We start from the raw sequence: 23,011 nt of genomic DNA, 5'->3' as shown, positions 1-23,011 counted from the left end.
GATATTTGTTAACAATGGCGTGTTTGATGGTAAAAGGGGGATGGGGCTTAAGCCAAGGAACAAATCAAATACTAATGCTCAGAAGAAAAGCAACACTTGAGAGTTAAGCACTTCAGATTTTTATTAGCTCTTAGTAAATAAAGTAAGATTAAAGGAAAGCAACGAAGACAGCCAAGAGATCTTCACTCTTCACCCTGCTCTTAGTCTTGGCCGTGAGCACGAAAGAACTAAATGAAGACCATATGTTCTCTTATTTTACCTGGCCAACAGGCTGTAGGTTTTTGAAGAAAAAGGAAATAAAGAACACTTTCCAGAGCACTCAGGTGCACAGTTCATTTGGGGGAGTTGATTTTTGCTTTTACTGCAAGTGGCCACATTACAATCAAGAGCGGGAAGCACAGGGTAGAGTCATGTTCAGGTTGGTTTCTCATGGGACTTAAGATTTTTCCTCATAACTGCCTCTAGCACAGGCTTGTTATTTTTCACTCTTTAAAGCATAAAGTGCATACTTATTATTTATTCAACCAAACCTCCATTCTGCTTCAGACATGTATTCCATATAGAGCAGGAGACTGAGGCAGAGCAGTAAACATGTTTCTCAAATTTGAAATAAGTAGGGACTCAGAACAGGAATTTTTATGTCACATCTCTATCAAAGGGCTGGGTTTAATAACTTATTCTTTGAAAGTACTGTTGTAGTCATTGTTGCTGTTTTTAAAATTTAGGTAAAATACAAGATAAAAGAAATAGCTAGTCAAAATGTGATGTCAGCCCTGTAACCTTTCCATGTAGTACCTTCCCCTAATTTCAAAGATGGGGTAGGAAGCATCATAATAATGGATTAACTGACACCTGTCCTATATACTACACAGAGCTTCATGAAATGATGTTACAAGGAGAGGGGTCCCTTTGTTTGTCCTGGCTGCCAGACTAGCTTACACCTGAAATAACCACACAGAAACTGTATTAAAATACTGCTTGGCCCATTAGCTCTAGTTTCTTATTGGCTAATTTTTACATCTTAATTTAACCCATTTATATTAATCTATGTATCACCACGTGACTGTGGCTTACTGTTAAGATGTTAACCAGCGTCTGTCTCAGGCAGAAGATCCATGGCGTCTCTCAGTCTGCCCTTCTTCCCAGTATTCAGTTCTGTCTTCTTACCTAAGTTCTGCTCTATCAGGCCCAAAGAAGTTTCTTTATTCATTAACCAATGAAAGCAACACATGATCATAAGAACCTCCTACACCATTTCCCCTTTTCTGTTTAAACAAAAAGGAAGGCTTTAACTTTAACATAATAAAATTACATATAACAAAACAGGTATCAAATAAGAATTACAGTTGTAATACTTATATTTACTTTATCTTTTATCATAACTAAGGAGAGCTATAACTATAAATTCTTCAACTCCATCAAAGACTCCAGAAGGATATAATATTACCTAAGTATACAGGAAGTGCAATATAAACAACTTCCAAAACTCTAGAATTGACAGAGACATCTTGCTACCTGCATAGTCACTCAAACTTATTCTGTACCGTTGGGGCATCCATCTTCAACCTACAGGCCCATAGCATCCAGCAGACTTTTTCATAAAGCAGGAAATTTCAAAAACAGTTCAGTCACTTTCTTCTGAATCCTTCAGAATTTCTCACAGACTCGTTCATGAAGCAGGAACCCTGAAGGACCATCTCACCTTTAGGGAACTTCAGTAGTCATCTCTCTGTGGGTACTACATATCCAGTGAAGCAGTCCAGGCATGAGCAGTTTCATGTCCAAATGGCTAAGGACCCTCTTTGATGCCCATCTTTCTCTTGACATAATTGGTGCTACCAGGAGCAGATGCCTCTCATTGTCATAAAATGTTCTAAACATTTAAATGCCATATTCTGAAGGACTCTGAATGATTTGAAGAATACCTATCTAACTGAAATATACCTCTATTCATCTAGAAAATCTAACTAACACGACTACAATTTTGACTATTATAGATGACTATTAACCTATATTTTATAATTATACATTACATTTTTAAATAAACGATATAATCACAATACCTTAATCAAGAGCAGAAACATACATATAACAAGATTGACCTTAAATTTGTATCAATAAACCAAGATCCATACAAATGCAAATTATTTATATCTATATTATATCCCCCTTTAAATATAAAAGAACATTTATAAATAATATTTGAGTATATGGATGTAGTTTTTTCTATCCAAACTGCTTTGTGTTGTATGGGGGTGCTGTTAATCAGGTTATGGTGTATTCTGTGTGCTAGGTTCATTTCAATCACTAGTTGGGCAAAGTGATATTTTGAGTGTCTTCACGGCAACCTTTCAGGAGGTCTAGGTCCACGAAACCATATTGGTGTAGAAGCAATCTACAGGTTCTCATCTTTTGTGAAAACAAAAGAAGAACTTCTTTTCCAAAGCACCATATCCTTAGACCCAAATTTGGAAGTCCTGATACCTTTAGAACATATATGCTGGTTTAGCTTAGCAGCCCATGCAATGAAATGTTTCTTTGTACTTAGCTCCTTCACAGTCAAAAAATTCAAAGAAAACACAACATACATAATCCAGACTCTCTGTGAATTTTCCATTTTTACATGGCTTATTTTTCCTTATTTTTTTAATCCATGACTATCTGTACTTTGTCTCTTTAAAGACTCTACCCCCTTTTTAAGGATTAACTTTATTTTATGACTCTCTATACTCATTTTCTTCTCTCTCCTGAGCTTATGTACACCCATCCAACACTATGACCCATTTAGAGGTTGTTTATGGCTGAATAAATCCTATTGTGAATCTATAATTCTTTACTGTCCAGGAGCACTTCTTAAAACGCTAAGCACTTAAAAACTTTAGTTGTGCCATTAGTAGGCATAATATGGTAATACCTGTTACTTAAGCTGTGCCATTATTATAAGCAACACATGAACAGAAGAACCTCCTACATGAAAATGAGGCTTCTATATTTTAATAGAGTTCAGTATATATATAGCTTCCTATATATTTTCTTTATTAGCAGAAATCCAAACAGATTTTGCAATTCAACTTCAAATCCTAACCACATCATTTTTTTCACTTAAAATGAAGTTAACTCAGAGTCCAGCATACTATCAACACACAATTAAGAGTCACTTTTAATATTCTGCTTTTTTATTGATTTTATTGAGCATTACATTTTTCTTTGCTCTCCTCCTGTCCTCTCGCTCCCCTTCAACACTCTTCCATGGTCCCCATGCTCTGAATTTACTCAGGATATCTTGTATTTTACTATGTCCCATGTTGATTAGATCCATGTATGTCTCTCTTAGGGTCCTCATTGTTGTATAGGTTTTCTGGGATTGTGATTTGTGGGCTGGTTTTCTTTGCTTCATGTTTAAAACCACTTATGAGTGAGTACATATAATAATTGTCTTTCTGTGTCTGGGTTACCTCAATCAATATGATGTTTTCTAGCTCTACCCATTTGCCTGCAAACTCCGTAAAAAACATATCGTAATTTTTTTCTGCTGTGTAGTACTCCATTGTGTAAATGTACCATATTTTCCTTATCTATTCTTCAGTTGAGGGGAATTTATGTTGTTCCCAGGTTCTGGCTCTGACAAACAATGCTGCTATGAACATAGTTGAGCACATGTCCTTGTGGCATGATTGAGCCGTATATTAATCCTCAAACCTACAAACACCTGATTTTTGACAAAGAAGCAAAACATATAAAATGGAAAAAGGAAGTATGTTTAATATTCTTCTTGAAGACATCCAAGTCAAACTCTTGGCTCAAACTTCATCATGATGGAGTCAATCAAGCTATCTATGGTTCTACCAGCAGTTGCTGTCCTCATTATTAAAAGAATTTCTCAAATTATGTTATTGAAATGAAGTAAAGTTCTTCAGTTCTGGGCAAGTAGAAGTTGAAAATGTATAGAATAGTTTTGACATCAACATTTTTGATATGTAAGCAGTTTCCCTTGGGACTCTTGGCTCCCCAAACTCTTGTGACTAAAATATTAAAGTTATGTCACAATTTTGCTGACTTTCTTTCTATTTTTTGCCTGCTTACTACATTAAGATTTGACTGACCTTCACAATGTCTATGAAATATTTTGCTATAATTCCTAAGAACTAATTGTGAGGCGCTCCCTCCTTTCAGTAGAATAAAGACCCCCCTGACAGTTCATATCCACTAAATAATTTTGTTTTGTTTTTCAAGACAGGGTTTCTCTGTGTAGATTTTTGGAGCCTGTCCTGGAACTGACTCTGTAGACCAGGCTGGCCTTGAACTCACAGTGATCTGCCTACCTCTGCTTTCTAAGTGCTGGACTTAAAGGCAAGTGCTACCCTCACCGAGCTACTAAATAATTTTTATAAAGATCAGTATTAAGCCTGAGCTACTGTTTATAACTATAAAGGCATTATAAATGAGCCCCGTGTTCATTACAAAATAATCAGAATAGTGTTAGTTAAAATTCTTCTATAATTGCCAACTTCTCTTGTTTTAATAATAAATTTCAACAGACAATTATGGGATTGCTATGAGTAAGAAAGTTCTGATATAAACATGACTGATATTTGCTATGTTCTCAAGGATTTCCACAAAATCATTGGTAATCATCACAGAAAACCTGAAAATTACTTTTGACAGTTCACATAGAACCCCCACACTCACACCCACACACAAAGTGCCAAGTAAGCTTGTCTGACAGCTAGTATAGCATTTCAAAGGACATCTTTGCTGAGAAAAACAGCTATAATCATAGAAAAACCAACACTACTATATTATAAATTCATCATTGCTCCTTTTTTTAGACTAGAAATCATAAACCTCATGATCCTTGAAAATATTCATTAAAGTCTGTAAGTTCTCTTGTCCTAGTTAAGGTTTCTATTGCTTTGAAGAGACACCATGACCATGGCAAACTCTTATAAAAGAAAACATTTAATTGGGGCTGGCTTAAAGATTCAGAGTTCTAGTCCATTGTCATCATGGCAGGAAACATGGTAGCATGCAGGCAGACATTATGCTGAAAAGGGGGCTGAGAGTTGTACATCTGGATTGGCACACAGCAAGAAGAGAAAAATGGTGAGGCAGTGTTCATGGCTTGAGCTTCTGAAACCTCAAACCTCACCCCCATTGTCACACTTCATCCAAAATTCCACAACCACCCCAATAAGACAACATCTAATAGTTCTACTTCCTATGAGACTATAGGGGCTGTTTTCATTCAAACATCTCCCAGGAACATCTTAAAATGTATGTGTTTTTGTGTTGTTGATCATCTAAAAGCTATATAACATATTCTGGATCAAAAGAATAATATTAAAACCAAGGGCTCTTATTTAAAAGTTCTGAAACTTTGGGGAAATTGGAGTTACTTTTTGAATTCTTAGTTTCATTAGTAAAAGAAATTAGAAACATAATTCAAAGGAAGTTCCAGGACCATTTTAGCAGAGTTTGAGAGAAAACCAAGACAGGCAAACTATAAATCTCCATAGTTGCTAGAAACCAGGGAGATAGGGAAGAAAAAGAGAAAAAAATCATTCATTTGAGTTAGGGGCTAAGACAACTGATAGATTCAGCAATGGAGATCAACAAGCAGCTGCATGTCAGCGGAAGAGAACATTAGAGAATGAGTGACTAAAGCTCAGAGTGTCAAGGAACTTAATTTTCAATATCCAAAATGAAAAAAAAAAGATGAGAAAGGAAAATTGCAGTTTTGAATTTTTGTTTTTAACTTAGAACTCATTTAGTGAATAATTATCCCTCCCCTCTTCTTAGCATGTCTTCGGTTTAATCAGTTTCTTTGTGGGGTGATCTCTTGACCAGACAATTGGCAAGTCTAACTGGATTAACTCTTAAGGGAGGAAACAATAGTATTAATATTTTATTCTTTGGAATATATCGGCATGTCTTGTTTGTATTTAGGGCCAGTGGTAGAACTTAGACTCTATTTTCTTGACTAGGAGGAAGAAATTTTTTCTTAATGTGCCTTGAAACCTCCATGTTTTATATGGTAATCAAAATATTAAAAAGGCAATTTTAATGACGCCCTTTCTAGGTTACCAGAGAAGTAGGAGAATTATTGAGGATGGACTCTATCATATATCTTCTGCTTCTTTAATAACCTAGAAAGTATGAGGGAGAAATCCATCTTCAATGAAATCCAGACCAGATAATGTTTGTCTAGGTATATAACCATTCTCCTCCAGATCTGGGGATTCTTAAATCACTAAGAAATAGACTAAAATTGAGGAATAGAATAATTTAGGATCTCTACTCTTTCTGACTTTCTGACCTTAGAAGTCAATCAAGGGAAGCCAAATAGAATTAGATTATAGCAAGACTATTCAAGTGGGAACCAACAGTGACTGAAAGAGGATAAAATTAAAATAACAGTTGAGTTTAAAGATTAATAACATTGCTACTAAGATTATGGTGGGTAAAATCAAACCAGCAAGTAGAGCCACCAAACACTTCCAAGAATTTCTGGTCTTTGCATAGGACACAATCAGGACCCATCTAGCTTTTGTCAAAGGATAAGAATTAAGATCCTATCCTTAAACTGTCTGATCAGTTTTCATCTCTTTTTCTTGTCAGAATCATGTGTATTTTAGAAGTCACCTTTGCTCTGACCTTAGGAATGTCAAATGATGCCTGTACTACGTATGGTACAGAGCTCATGATGAAGTCATAGCCCATGAAATCAACAGGTGAGAGAGCTGGCCCTGGAGTCACAAGAGTTGGAGAATTAGCCCTCACCAGCTGCAGCACACAAGAAAGCCAGCCCTGCATCCCATCTGGGCGGCACACTATAGAAATGACCCTGTTGTCCAGAGCACAGATGAGTCAGTCCAGAGAGCAGGAGAGCTGACCCCCTCCCTTGTATGCTCTCTACAGCAGTCAGGAGAGAGGGCACTGCACCTTGCCTGAGAAACAGTAGAGCTGGTCCTGGTATTTTGAGTGTGGATGTCCTGGATTCAAGGACCTGAAAGCAGAACTGCTCCTCGATGCAGGATCCATTGAGTAAGCTAGTTGAGGTAGTGCTGGAGAGCTCACCTGGGTAGTGATAATAAGGCAAAGCTGGTAAGCCAACTAACCCAACTACCAGCCAAACCCAGAACCAGTGCTACGAGTTGACACACCCCAACATCCACCTTATCTATGAACTGTTGGAGCAGGTGAAGGAGACAAACCTACAGAACCAAAACAGTAGGATCTCCAGGACACAGGGCAACAAGAAGATATCCATGAGGAGCCCCAGTGAGATCCCATTAGGGGCATAGCAGAAGCCTCGAGCTATACCAATGACTTGTCACAATGAACACTTTTTTATCTTTTTAAATTTTTTTATTGATTTTTATTGAGCTTTAGATTTTTCACTGCTCCCCTCCCTGTCTCTCCCCTCTTCCCTTCAACCCTCCCCCAAGGTCCCCATGCTCCCAATTTACTCAGGAAGATCTTGGATTTTTCTACTTTCTACTTCCCATGTGTTGTACTAAGAGCGGTGGGCTACCTCCCCGGCACCCGGCCGCCCGCATGGCTAGCCTATGCCCCGAAATAATTACACGGAAACTGTATTCTTTTAAACACTGCCTGGCTCATTAGTTCCAGCCTCTTATTGGCTAGCTCCTACATATTGATCTAACCCATTTCTAATATTCTGTGTAGTACCACGAGCTGACTTACCAGGAAAGATCCTAACCTGCGTCTGTCTGGAGTGGGAGAATCATGGCGACTCCTCACTTGGCTTCTTTCTCCCAGAATTCTCTCTGTTTACTCCACCCACCTAAGGGCTGGCCTATAAATGGGCTAAGGCAGTTTTCTTTATTAGTTAACCAATGAAAGCAACAGATAAAATACAAGAACCACCCCCATCATTTCCCCTTTTTCTGTTTAAAAAAAAAAGGCTTTCACTTTAACATAGTAAGATTACATATAGCAAAACAGTTATCAAGCAAGAATTACAGTTACAATATTTATATCTATTTTATCTCTTATCATAACTAAGGAAAACTATAACTATCTATCCATTCTTCAACTCCATCAAAGACTCCAGAAGGATATAATATTACCTGAGTAAACAAGAAATCCAAAACTCTAGAAATGACAGAAACATTTCGCTGCCTGGACAGTCACCCAAAGTTCTTCTGTACCGTTGGGGCATCCATCTTCGGCCTACAGGCCCATAGTTTTCAGCAGACATTTCCATGAAGCAGGAAATTCCAAAGACAGTTCAGTCACTTTTTGCTGTGTCCTGCAGAATGTCTTGCAGACTCTTTCATGAGTCAGGAACCCCGAAAGACCATCTCACCTTTAGGCAAGTTCAGCAGTCCTCTCTCTGCGGGTTCTTTGTGTCCAGTTTATGCATCAGTCCATGCAAGAGCAGTTTCTTGTCCAAATGGCTATCAAACTCCATAAGGAGCCTCTTCGGTGCCCATCTTTCTCTTGAAGTAGATTGGTGCTGCCAGGAGCAGATGTGTCTCATTAACATGAAAAGCCCTAAGTTATTAAAACATTAAATGCCATATTCTGCAGTCTTTGAAAGATATGAAGAATGCCTATCTAGCTGAAATATATCTATGCACATCTAGAAAATCTAACTAACATGACTAAAAGCTTGACAATTATCAATGATTATCCATTAACAACCTATATACATTACATTTTTAAATGAACTATACAATCACAATACCTTAATCAAGATTAGAAATATGCATATACATATAACAAAATTGACCTTCAAATCCACACCAATGCAAATTATTCATATCTATATCATATCCCCCTTTAAATGTAAAAGAACATTTATAAACCATATTTGGGAACATGGGCGCAGTTTTTTCTCTCCAAACTGCTTCCTGCTGAATGGGGGCGCTGTATTCAGATCTTTCATGGTGTAACCTGTGTCAGGGTCATCTCAGTCGGCAGTTGAATGAAGTAATTTTCTGAAGGTGTTCACAGCAACCTTTCAGGAGGGCGTGGTCTATCATACCATATTGGGATAGAAGCAATTAACAGGGTCTCGTCCTCTGTGAAAACAAAAGAAGACCTTCTCCAAAGCATCATATCCTTAGACACATATTCTGAAATCAAAACACCCTTATATCCATTCTGGTTTAGCTTGGCAGTCCATGTAATGAAATGTCTCTCTGCACTTAGCTCCTTTACAGTCAAAAATTTTAAAGAAAACACAATAATACAAAGAATCCATACTCTCTGTGAATTTTCCATTTTTACGTGGCTTATTTTTCTTTATTTCTTTTAATCTATAACTATCTGTACTCTGTCTCTTTAAAGACTTTACCCTTTTTTTAAGACATTAACTTTATTCTTTATATATATATTTTTTCTCTCTCTCAAGCCTACGTACATTCATCCAACAGTGTCTGAATCAGTTCTATTGTGAATCTGTAATTTTTTTACTATCCAGGAGCACTTCTTAAAAACTTAAGTTGCACCATGTACAGATAATACGGTACTGCCTGTGTCCTGCTCAGTCCAAACCTTAACTGTGCTGTTATTACAGTAATTACGGTAGTTCCTGCCTGAGACCACCACAGTTCAGCATGGCAGAGTTGAGCCGCTCCTGCCTCAGAGCCATTTGGTGCCCCTGAGCCACACACTGTTCCAGGCACACAGCAGTCCACATCGCCATCAAGCAAGCCATAGCACTTTACTCCAAATGCTCCATTCAAAAGCTCTGTCTCCAGCAGGAGCCAAACAGAGATCGCAATGGCGGCACAGCCCAGAAAGCCGGCATTTTAAAACAGCCAGTTTTTTCCTGTTGCTGAGTCAGGACAATTTCTTTGCCGCACGCAACCCATAAACAGCAAAAAGCTGTCTTAAATTCTCTCTGTGTCCTTTTTAAGCCCTCTCAGGTTTTACGTGGAGTTCATTAGCACGTTGGGTGCCACTCTGTTGTACTAAGAGCGGTGGGCTACCTCCCCGGCACCCGGCCGCCCGCATGGCTAGCCTATGCCCCGAAATAATTACACGGAAACTGTATTCTTTTAAACACTGCCTGGCCCATTAGTTCCAGCCTCTTATTGGCTAGCTCCTACATATTGATCTAACCCATTTCTAATATTCTGTGTAGTACCACGAGCTGGCTTACCAGGAAAGATCCTAACCTGTGTCTGTCTGGAGTGGGAGAATCATGGCGACTCCTCACTTGGCTTCTTTCTCCCAGAATTCTCTCTGTTTACTCCACCCACCTAAGGGCTGGCCTATAAATGGGCTAAAGCAGTTTCTTTATTAGTTAACCAATGAAAGCAACAGATAAAATACAAGAACCACCCCCATCACCCATGTAGATTAGATCTATGTATGTTTCTCTTAGTGTTTGTATTGTTGTCTAAGTTATCTGGGGCTATGGTTTGTAGGCTGGTTTTCTTTGATTTAAATTTAAAAACCACGTTTGAATGAGTACATGTGATAATTGTCTTTCTGTATCTGGGTTACCTCACTCAAAATAATATTTTCTAGCTCTATCCATTTTCCTGTGAAATTCAAGATGTCATTTTTTTTCTGCTGTGTTATACTCCATTGTGTAAATGTACCACATTTTCCTTATCCAGTCTTGGGTTGAGGGGCATTTAGGCTGTTTCCAGCTTCTGGCTATGACAAACAATGCTGCTATGAACATTGTTGAGCACATGTCCTTGTGGCACAATTGAGCATCCTTTGGCTATATACACAAAAGTGGTATTACTGGGTCTTGAGGAAGGTTGTTTCCTAATTTTCTGAGAAATTGCCACACTGACATCCAAAGGGGTTGTACCAGCTTGTATTCTCACCAGCAATGCAGAAGTGTTCCCTTTTCCCTACAACCTCTACAACATAAGTTGCCATCAGTGTTTTTGATCTTGACCATTCTTACAGGTGTAAGATGGTATCTCAGAGTTGTTTTGATTTGCATTTCTCTGATGACTAAGGATGCTGAACATTTCCTTAAGTGTCTTTCAGCCATTTTAGATTCCTCTGTTGAAAGAGTTCTCTGTTTAGGTCTGTACTCCATTTTTTATTGGATTATTTGTTCTTTTGATGACCAATTTCTTGAGTTCTTTGTATATTTTGGAGATCAGATCTCTGATGTGGGGTTAGTGAAGATCTTTTCCCATTCTGTAGGCTCTCATTTTGTCTTGTTGATCATGTTCTTTGCTTTACAGAAGCTTTTCAGTTTCAGGAGGTCCCATTTATTAATTGTTTTTCTTAGTATCTGTCCTGCTGGGGTTATATTTAGGAAGTGATCTCCAGTGCCAATGTGTTCAAGTGTATTTCCCACTTTCTCTTCTATAATGTTCAGTGTGGCTGGCTTTATGTTGAGGTCTTTGATCCATTTGGATTTGAGTTTTGTGGATGGTGATAGATATGGATCTATTTTCATTCTTCTACGTGTTTATACCCAGTTATACCAGCACCACTTGTTAAATATGCTTTCTTTTTTCCATTTGATATTTTTTGCTTCTTTGTCAAAAATCAGGTGTTCAAAGATGTGGGGATTAATATCAGGTCTTCTATTCGGTTCTGACAATGAACACTTGCAAGTGAAGATGAATAGACTAACAGATAAATTGTGTGACTCAACTCAACAGGTCATATACCTCAACTTCCACAACAAGACACTTCTGTCTGTCTGTGTGCCTCTTTCTTTTGCTTTATTTGTTTTGTTTTGTTTTTGGCTTTTCTTTATAATTTGGTTTTGTTTTGGGGGTTTGGCAAGGGCAAAGGGTGAATGTGAGGGGACAGGAAGATAAGTGGGATTGGAATACATGATGTTCAATCCACAAAGAATCAATAAATTTTTATATGTTTTTGTAGTAATTGAGTACAATAAACAATACATACATACCTTATTCTGTGCCGTAAATTAGCCTCAACACATGCAATGGATTTTAAAATATACACAAAATAACAGTAACCAAAATTTGAAAGTATATGACACATGATCATATATAGCATATATTATGATCAAGAGGGATATTTCTCAAGGATGCAAAGAAGATTCAACAAATTTAAATTAATAAAGAAAATGTACTACATTAATAGGATAAAGCATAAAATTCATAAAGCATCTCAATATATAAAGAAAAGCGTATTAAAAATAAATCATTCTTTCATCATAAAACTCAACAAACAGTATAGAAATAGTGTACAGCAAAATAGTAAAAGCTCTGTATGACCAGCCCACCTTTTATCAAGGATATCTGAGGATGGAAACAAAACCTACTGCCAATATCTTTTCAACATATTAGTTAAAATCCTAGACAGAATGTATGTGTGTGTGTGTGTGTGTGTGAGAGAGAGAGAGAGAGAGAGAGAGAGAGAGAGAGAGAGAGAGAATGAAAATGTCCAGATTATAGGATTATAAAGGAAGAAATTAAATAGTGTGTTTACAGATGAAATTATTTTATATAAAAAAAACCTTAAAGATTTTAAACCCCAAATTCTTAACATAAATGATTATGGTAAAGTTGCTGAGTACAACAGCAACATTTGTATACACACTGAATTTTTATAGGTAACTATCTGAAAGTAGAATAAAACAGATCCAGGGATATACTTTAGTAGTATACTACTTGTTAACATATGCAAGACCCTGGGTTTGAGTACCAGCACTATAAGAGAGAATGAAAATTTGAAAATCCAATTTATAATACTATAAAATTATAAAATATATAGAAACAAACTGTGCTCAAGAAAAATGTATACCAAGAACTAAAAAAACAAAAAAACTTAAAAAAAAATTTAAAGGAAATTGAAAGCAAAAAGGAGGAGATATCCTTTGTTAAAGACCAGAAGAATTAACATTGCAAAAAAGCACGTAACTACTCAAAGTAATCTGTAGATTTGATGCACTCTCTTACAAGATTCCAATGGCACTTTTTACGGAAATTTTAAAAAATCCTATGAAACCACAATAGATCTCAAATAGTTCAAAGCAATCTTGAGAAAGTACTAAGCTACAGGAATCAAACATCTTAATTTAAATATATTACAAAACTAGAGTCAAAATAATATGATTATGTTATAAATTATACATATATGCAAATAAAATAAAATTTGGGAGAGAAAAAAATAAACCCATGATGATCAACTCATACTTGACAAAACTGCCAAGAATAGAGTTTAAAAGAGAATAGATAGTCTTTTCAAAACATGGTGGTGGAAAATCTGTATATCCGCATACGGAAGAATGAAATTTGACTCTACCATAATGAAAATAATTCATGTACATGCAAGGCATGGCATCATAAGACCCTAGGAAACACAGGGGAAAATTCTTTTAATTTGATTGGTATTGATTTTCAGTTATGATACCAGAAGTATAAACAACTCAAACAAAAATAATGATGGGGTAGTAGCGCAGCAAAGAAAATCATCAATGAAGTGAAATACAACTTAGAAAAGGAGAGATTTGTAAAATATGTATCGGATACAAGGTTACTACCCCAAAATTTGAGAGAAACAGCCCAAATAGCTCTGTTGATCCATTTGATATTTAAAGATGTGAGTGAATACTCCTAAAATTGCTGAACTGCTGTCAAGTTTTAAAATCTTCTCTGTTATATTGCAGCAATAAACCTATTTCCTATAGGCTGGATAATGTAACTAAAAATATTTCCTGAAAAGATAGAAGTACCCAATGGAAAACTTAAAAGAATTTATTCTACATGAATTGCCAAATATCATGGAAATAAAAATGTAATTAAATGTGACTAAATCATGTAATCCTCCATGATTACATCTACATCCCCTTTAGGTAGAGCAGGGAGAGGCGAATGGAAGTAGTTAATCATTCTGCTTTCATTGCAGTTGTGCCTCAGCAGGCGACGCAATAGATGTTATTAAAGCAAGTTCATATTCTAACACTTTCTATAGTAAGCTCTTATGGATAACAGAGTGTACTTTCTGATGAAGCTTGTTTATCAAAGATAGACAAAGCTAAGTGAGGCCTGCTGCAGGAGAAACTTGAATAGGATCAGAGATCTTAGTTGCCAAAGGATGGTTATCTCTGTGTAGTTGAGGGGTCAATGAGCTGATAACCAGAAATCCCTTGGCACTCCCATGAGGACCTTTCAAATGATTGGAACCAGTGTTTAAAACCACAATATTTGCAAAGATCAGGAAACCAAACAACTTCTGTGAAAGAAAGAATTTTAAAAATACATCTTAAGTTGACTGAAAATGTGGCTTTGTTATGCCTTTCTCTTAATGATTAATTTTCACATATTAATTTTTAAATCCCTCCCTTTTGTGGGTTTGATCCAAATATAACAATCTTTAGAATAAGGCTTTTGGAAAATAGTTGCATCATGATGGTTTTGACTTCATCTATAAATTAAACCATTCATATATTCTAGTTTAATGGCTAATTGATGATATAAATTTAGGAGGTGGGGCCTAAGGAGAGGAAATAAGTCACTGGGGCTATCTATGTTTTTGAAGATACATTGAAGTTCTGTCTGTTCCTTTTTCTCATTTCCTTTGGCTCAATGTGTCTTCTTAACTATTTAACACCTCAGTATAAACCCAGAAAAAAATGAAGACAAGAGATCCTTGGCTGAAATCTCTGAAATAATAAGCCAAAGTAAATTTTTACTCCTGTAGTTGATTTTTCTCAGGTATCCTTGTTACAGTGACAGACATATGACCATCATATCTCATTTGAGAAAAGGACTTTCTTTATTCTCATTTCCGACTCTCCAGACTTTAATCTTTATCCCTTTTAAATTTATGGTCTCTATTTCACCTACTTCTGAAGTTTCCCGTACCCATTCTAATAATTTCAGTGAGCTCTTTCTGCTCACAAACTCATTGGTTAGTAGTTAGTTTTGTGATCTCAATTGACCTAAAACCACCATTTAACAAAATTGGCCAACTAATCCCTAGAACACATTCTGGTTTGACTTCTAGGACACATTATTTTCCTGCCTCCCTTTAATACTTGATCTTTTTAAGTCTCCTTACTGGACATCCAAATATTGTGATGCCTCAGGAGTCATTCCATCCACTCTCCCTCGTCTTTCCTTAGGTACTGTCGTATTAACAGAAATGCAAATTAACTGTACCTTAATGCCCCTATGAGGCAAACATAGTAAGTTGACTTATTTAACACTTACTTTGAACCTTTCTAGCTTACCTTCCAATATTGCAGGGACTATAAAACTAAATTTGTATACTTTTATATAGCTAGAGTAATGATAAGTCGCTGAATTTCTCTGACTAAAGTGCTCAAAATCCTCTAATACTTTTTCAAAATCACATTTAGAAAAAAAACTTTATTCCATGGCTTACAAAACCCTGAATGGAATTGTTTCTTCTTAACTTCCTTTCCTCTTCCTGTCATTCATGCTGTTGTAGCCACCTGGCCTCTCACACACTTCCCTAGTGAGCCAAACTGTCCCTTGCACCTGCTGGAATCATTTTGTGCAAAATGATCTTCTTCAGGTCACTGGTTATGAACAGCTTCCTAACCTCTTTCTGATCTCTACTAAACTATCATTTATTTTATTGAAAATAGCGCTTTAGTTGCCTCCTGTCCCATTAGGGTGCGTGAGTTTTCTTCATTGCAGACATGGCTACATGGCACATCACATATTCATTCCTCCATGTGTTTATTGTCCCTCCTATCAGAATGCATCCTCCATGAAGATGAAGTCGAGGCCTTTACTTCATCAGCCACTATATTCCTCGGGTCTAAAAAAATGTTTCAGATACTCACTCATTATTCATTTACTTAAAATTAGTGACTATGACTATGCATTGTAAATCATTATTTTATATTGATAATGGACACTACAACAGTATAACAGACTTTGGGGAAAATTATTACATCTTAAGGAGCACTGCTGAATATGTTGGCGATTTTTCTTTCAGTGTGGAGAGGTAAATAAAGTCATGTGAGTCTCCACACAGATCATCTGCGGATCCAAGCTATGTGAACTGTGAGTCTTAGCTTCTTTCACTTATACTTTATTACTTTATCCATCCTTTTCACATGTACTATTTATTCAAGGGTGATTTTGTCTACCTCCTGTGGATGTTGATCTCAATTTTAGAGTAAAAAGTCCTTGGAATAAATACTATTTTCAAGTGAAGAAAGTTGTATGAAGAATGATAACCTCAGTATGCCAGAACATTTTTAACTGATATCCATATGTCCATTTGTATATGATGGGACAACCATATTTATTAACCCTTTCACTCTAAACTTAAGAATCCCTTTAACTTTACAATACTCTGATATTTTTGTTCCTCTTTTAAAATCTTATTATTTCTCTGAAATGATTGTCCCTTTTATTCTTTAGTTTCTCATCAACATTGCCACTATTCTGGCATTATGTTTTGTGTATCCTTAGGAAGAATATAAAATAATCTCTTTGGCTTCCGGCTTTCTATTATTCAAGTCTTTCCAGGACAATGAATCATCAACATCACTAATAATCAATTGTATCATTCTCTAATTTTAAAATGTCTCGAAACACTTTTAGTGTGGTTGCCAAATTATTCCACAATAATCAACTGAACCAGCCATTCAGACAGACATGCAGGCATCTTTTCTCAAAAGGTTATTAGAAAGATGAGAATGATAAACTATATATAGTGTCTATAAACTAGGAAATACACCATCAAAAGCACACATCCAGTACCCCTAAAGAGCTCAGAACAGTGGGATCATTCCTTGTAGTAATAAGTACAGCAGGCTGCTTCCCGCCACCCGGCTAGCTTTACCCGAAATAATTACACGGAAACTGTATTCTTTTAAACACTGCTTGGCCCATTAGTTATAACCTCTTATTGGCTAGCCTTTACATATTGATCTAACCCATTTCTAATATTTTGTGTAGCACCACGAGCTGGCTTACCAGGAAAGATCTTAACCTGCGTCTGTCTGGAGTGAGAGAATCATGGCGACTGCCTGAATCTGCTTTTTTTTTTCCCAGCATTTTGTTCTGTTTACTCCACCTACCTAAGGGTTGGCCTATCAAATGGGCCTAGGCAGTTTCTTTATTAAGTAACCAATAAAAGCAACAGATTAGAAAAAAATCACTCCCACATCATTTCCCCTTTTTCTGTTTAAACAAAAAAGAAAGGCTTTAACTTTAACATAGTAAAATTACATATAACAAAAGTTATCAAGCAAGAATTACAGTTACAATATTTATATCTATTTTATTCTTTATCATAATTAAGGAAAACTACAACTATCTATCCATTTTTTAACTCCATCAAAGACTCCAGAAGGATATAATATTACCTAAGTAAACAAGAACTAAGAAACTTCAAACTCTAGAAATGTCTTGTTGCCTGGACAGTGCACCCAAAGTTCTTTTGTACCGTTGGGCCATCCATCTTTAGCCTTCAGGCCCAAAGTATCCAGCAGACATTTTCATCAAGCAGGAAATTCCAAAGACAGTTTAGTCACTTTTTGCTGTGTCCTGCAGAATGTTTCACAGACTCTTTCATGAGTCAGGAACCCTGAAAGATCATCTCATCTTTAGGCAAGTTTAGTAGTCCTCTTTCTGTGGGTTCTTTGTGTCCAGTTTATGCATCAGTCCAGGCAAGAGCGGTTTCTTGCCCAAATGGCTATCAAACTCCATAAGGAGCCTCTTTGATGCCCATCTTTCTCTTGAAGTATATTGGTGCTGTCGGGAGCAGATGTGTCTCATTGTCATGAAAAGCCCTAAGTTATTAAAATATTTTAAATGCCATATTTTGCAGTCTTTGAAAGATATGAAGAATGCTTATCTAAAATATATCTATGCACATCTTGAAAATCTAACTAACATGTCTACAAGCTTGACTATTATTGATGATTATCCATTAACAACCTATATACGTTACATTTTTAAATGAACTACACAATCACAATACCTTAATCAATATCAGAAATACATATACATATAACAAAGTTGACCTTAAAATATATACCGAAATAATTACACAGAAACTGTATTCTTTTAAACACTGCTTGGCCCATTAGTTCCAGCCTCTTATTGGCTAGCCTTTACATATTGATCTAACCCATTTCTAATATTTTGTGTAGCACCACGAGCTGGCTTACCAGGAAAGATCTTAACCTGCGTCTGTCTGGAGTGAGAGAATCATGGCGACTGCCTGAATCTGCTTTTTTTTCCCCAGCATTTTGTTCTGTTTACTCCACCTACCTAAGGGTTGGCCTATCAAATGGGCCTAGGCAGTTTCTTTATTAAGTAACCAATAAAAGCAACAGATTAGAAAAAAATCACTCCCACATCAACTCCTCAAGAAGCTTTGAATGAATCCACATCGGAACTCTGGTTTGGAAATTTGTAGAAATATAGGGAGATCATGAGCCAAGGCAAGATGGGAGTTCATAGAATTTGTCCTCACCCATTTTAACCAACTTCAGTACTTTTGCTACAGACATTTTAAGTGAGGTTAAGAGTTTTCAGGTTAGCCTCTGTGAAGACAGGCATTATATAGGGTACCTTTCTAGAAATTCAGTGTGCATACATGTACTAACAAAGTCTATCTATCTATCTATCTATCTATCTATCTATCTATCTATCTATCTATCTATCGTCTATCTATCTATCTATCTATCTGTCTGTCTGTCTGTCTGTCTGTCTGTCTGTGTGTGTGTGTGTGTGTGTGTGTGTGGTGCTTGAAAAGGAACCCCAGAGCACATTCATGGTAAACATCTGCTTTACTGCTTGGGATACTCTAAGCCCAAAGGTCATATCTAACATGCTAACATGTCAGGTACCACTTGTTATACAATACTGGTTAATGTATTAATAAATACATTTACATGAATACCTGACCTGCTGTTTGAAAAATATTTCTCAGAAGATGGAAAATATGACATCCAAGGGACACTTGACAGTTTCTGAAGACATTTGTGGTTGCTGTGACTTGGGGATCTCTATGGCATATAGGTTTTAGAGGCCACTGATGCAACTAAACAACATATAACACACAGAATGCCCTGCTTACAGCAAATAATTATCTGTCTCCAAATGTTCAGAGTTTTTGACGGAATTCTGTAGCTATAAAATATCATTTCAGTAGGACATGGTTGCACACACCTGTAATGTTACCACTTAGAAAGCATAGAAAGGAAAATCAGAATTTTCAAATCAGCCTACGATATTTAGCAAGTCCCAGACTCACCTAGGATATGCAACAAGACCCAGACTTAAAAGAGAAATATATATAAAGAGAAATATATATATATTTCTCTTTTATCTGATAGAAAAATACACTAATAATTAGAAGAAAGCAGTGATTTTTTTGCCAAAATGTTTACTACAAAGAATTTAACAAGTAACATGATATCTCATTGGCTTTGGCACATAGGTGCATTACTCTAATGAAAAACCTGGCATTGTCCTTTCACCAATGAGGACTGAAATAGACATTTTGAATCCTAAAAGGAGAACTTGACAGAGACACAATGTAATTATGAAAAGACCCACTGCCTTGGGAGAAGGCTGCCTTGAGAACAGATATTTAAGAAGAATCTTGGACCTTCAGTTCCTGATGGTCCCTAATGAATCCATGAGAAGTTGGATATATATGCATCTTGAGTCCCCTGGTGCTTAGCTTGCTGCATGTTCTGGGGTTGCCTGAAAAGTAAAACTACAGGATTCTATGAAGCTTGAAGCAAAGCAGTAAACAACTTTATAAAATTGAAAAGGAGCAAGAAGTGCTGTTTCATCTCCTTTAGCTACTCTAAAAAGAAAATATGAACGTTGTTAAATTGCACCATGGTTCAGTAGGAGATTGACCTATCAGTTCCCTCAGTAAAGGGCTGCTCTCCTTGATGATGCATTGCTCATATGTACTCTGAAAATGGATGGACTACATCCAATATTGCACACATTTCTTTTAGGACTCTGCATTTTCCAAGTTTTCTTTATGTCAACTTTACCTCCAGGGATAAAACTCATATTCTTTGGCACAAGACATCCAATGAAGACAGCAACAACGACATACAGCATACACCAAAAGACACTGAAACATTCTTAAAAACATCTCTCTGGAAACCAAAAGCAAGGCTGTATAAAGGACTGAATTGAAAACCAATGTATTTTTTAGACACAGACTTAGAAGTGCACCTTTGTTCCTGCCACATAAAAGAAAAGCAAATCTTTGTTTAATGGTTAACAAATTTTGGCAGCTACTGCCTTTTAAACGACTCCAGGGCCAAGATGACTATCTGGAGAGGCAAATTACAGATCATTTGGACAGCAGATTATGTCACGTTGACCCACTCTGAAGTTGATTTTCAACAGTGATTATACTCTTATTATGCCGTCCGCATTTGCTTGAGCCTTGTTATCTGTACTCAGTGGTTACAGAGCAAGCAAATACATTTGTTCCAATGTCAAAAATTAGCCCAGAAGCTAGAGGGATCCATGTAACACACGACTAAGTTTTAGACTCCAGAAAAGTCTTGTTCAAGCAGAAATTTAAAGTGAACCATCAATTTGAAAAATTTGAAAACACCAAGCTGCTCATCTTCAAACCTGAAGATTGATTTAGTGGTGCTTGTGTGACTTAACTATGAATTAGCTAATGTATAATGATGCGAGTCACTCTAAAATAGAATCATGTCTTCCTCCTAACTATAGTGAAATGAAACTGCTGGGAGAAAAGAAACCCTTTAAGGAAAATAAACTTCAAATTCCATTAGGCTGGAGTCCCTAGTACAATATACAGAGAGACAAGCACAACACTTGTTTGATAGCATGTTTTATCCAATTTATAGTTGTGTTGGGGAGCTACTATGAAGAATATATGTTGGGAAGGATGCCAAGCAGAAGAAGCAAGTCCTTCTGTCTGGTAATACAAAATGAATTCCTTCTTCTGTCCCCCACCACTGAATTTGTCCTCTCTCTGCTACCCAAGGCTAGTAGTGCCAAGCCATGCATTTACTGCCAACAGAATCAATTGGCTACACTGTCCGATTGTAACAGACATCTTTTTACATATTTTGACTTGTGGGTTAGATGATATGCCAACTCAGTATTCTTAATATTTGCCTTATAATCCTCAAATACTGTTGCGCAATAAAAATATAATTTGTGATAGATAAACCATAGCTTGAGTAAAATCTGAATTAACTTCAAATCATTTCTGAAAATTGAGTGTAACCACAATCGTTCGAGAAAAGTAGAACCTTGAAATTTTAGCTTCCACATTATGTCATGAGCAAATTAAATTTAAACAAAGTAATATTTTATAAGATGCTTTTGCTGTTATTGAAGATATTTGAACACAGAGTGCCAGAGGACACTAACAAATTATTATTAGTTTTGATATATGTGATTACATTTTCTTTACTTTTAAAGTCTTTTGGTGGCTTCATACTGAAATATTTACTAGTGAATCTGAACAACGTAGGATGTGTACGTATATGCTGTGGTGCTAGTGATTGAGCCTAAGATCTGGAGCATACGAAGCAATGCTCTCCTACTGAGCTACACTCCTAGACCAAGATAAGCTTTGAAGGATTCCTGTAAAAAAACACAACAAAAGCTGGGCGGTGGTGGCGCACGCCTTTAATCCCAGCACTCGGGAGGCAGAGGCAAGCGGATCTCTGTGAGTTCGAGACCAGCCTGGTCTACAGAGCTAGTTCCAGGACAGGCTCCAAAGCCACAGAGAAACCCTGTCTCGAAAAACAAAACAAAACAAAACAAACAAAAAGCCACAACAAAAAGCAAAAACAGATGGAGATGATTGATAAAATAAATTGATTAATACTGATAATTGTTTAAACTTGTCAGCTCACACTGATTCATATTTTCCTATTTCTGCATATGGTTTTTTTTTTGTTTTTGTTTTGGTTTTTTTTTTTTTTTTGGTTTTTCGAGACAGGGTTTCTCTGTGGTTTTGGAGCCTGTCCTGGAACTAGCTCTTGTAGACCAGGCTGGTCTCGAACTCACAGAGATCCGCCTGCCTCTGCCTCCCGAGTGCTGGGATTAAAGGCATGCGCCACCACCGCCCAGCTCTGCATATGTTTTTAAAAGAAGAATGATATCAAATTAGATTATTTTCTAGAAAGGAACTCCCAGGCTAAAACAATCTAGAATAGTTTATGTAATTAAAACTTCAAGGGATGGATGACACTGAGAAGGTTAAGTGTGTAAAGGTACTTGCCACCAAGCCCGCCAATCTGAGTTCAGTTCCTGTGACTTAGATAGCCTTCACAATTATGATATGCACACATACACACACATAAATAAATAAATTCTAAACTAAAAATACCATATTGTTATACAAAATACACAGGCAGTGGTAGCACATGCTTTTTCAGTACAACAGCATCACTTTGGGGTACTTATTCAGACAAAATGAAATTTATAATCACACAAAAATCAAATAGGAAAACCAAAAGGAAATGTTGGTAAGAAAGGCATAGAAAACCCAGTCTGAGATTCAGCAGGGGATGAGAAGACATTTCTGTTTAAAATAGGTGGTGTGGCAATAACTGTCTTTCTGGTGCAGTTAAAGAGAAGTAACTCTCTGCATCACCAGCCTCAGGACAATGGACACTGCAGTAATATCTTTGTTTATGTATCAGGAGATGAAAGGACTGTGATGGTCCATCTCCATGGCTGTATAAACTCATTAACCAGGAGCCACAGCTCTTAATGACACTTACACAGAACTAGCAGATTCTCACAAATCTACAGCCTTGGAAGTAGCAAAGTCCTGGCATCCCTCTAATTTGTCCATAAGGATCAGATGAAAGCCCATTATTGCAATAATTCTTCAGAATTAAACCTCACTTCAAAGGGAAATTATGAGATACTTGAGAAGTAATTTGAATCCTAAAGAAACCCAGTGAGATGTAAGAGAATTCAGACAAGTAATACAAATAAATCAGAAAACTAGTGAAGAGTATGAATTAGAAATTCATCAAAGAGGTACAAACCATAAAATATAAGGGAGTGATGGCACACACTTTTAATCCTAGCATTTAAGAAGAGTCAGGCAT

This window comes from Chionomys nivalis, chromosome X (assembly GCF_950005125.1).
Source record: "Chionomys nivalis chromosome X, mChiNiv1.1, whole genome shotgun sequence".
Taxonomy (NCBI): domain Eukaryota; kingdom Metazoa; phylum Chordata; class Mammalia; order Rodentia; family Cricetidae; genus Chionomys; species Chionomys nivalis.
Note: the sequence above shows the minus strand (reverse complement) of the source record.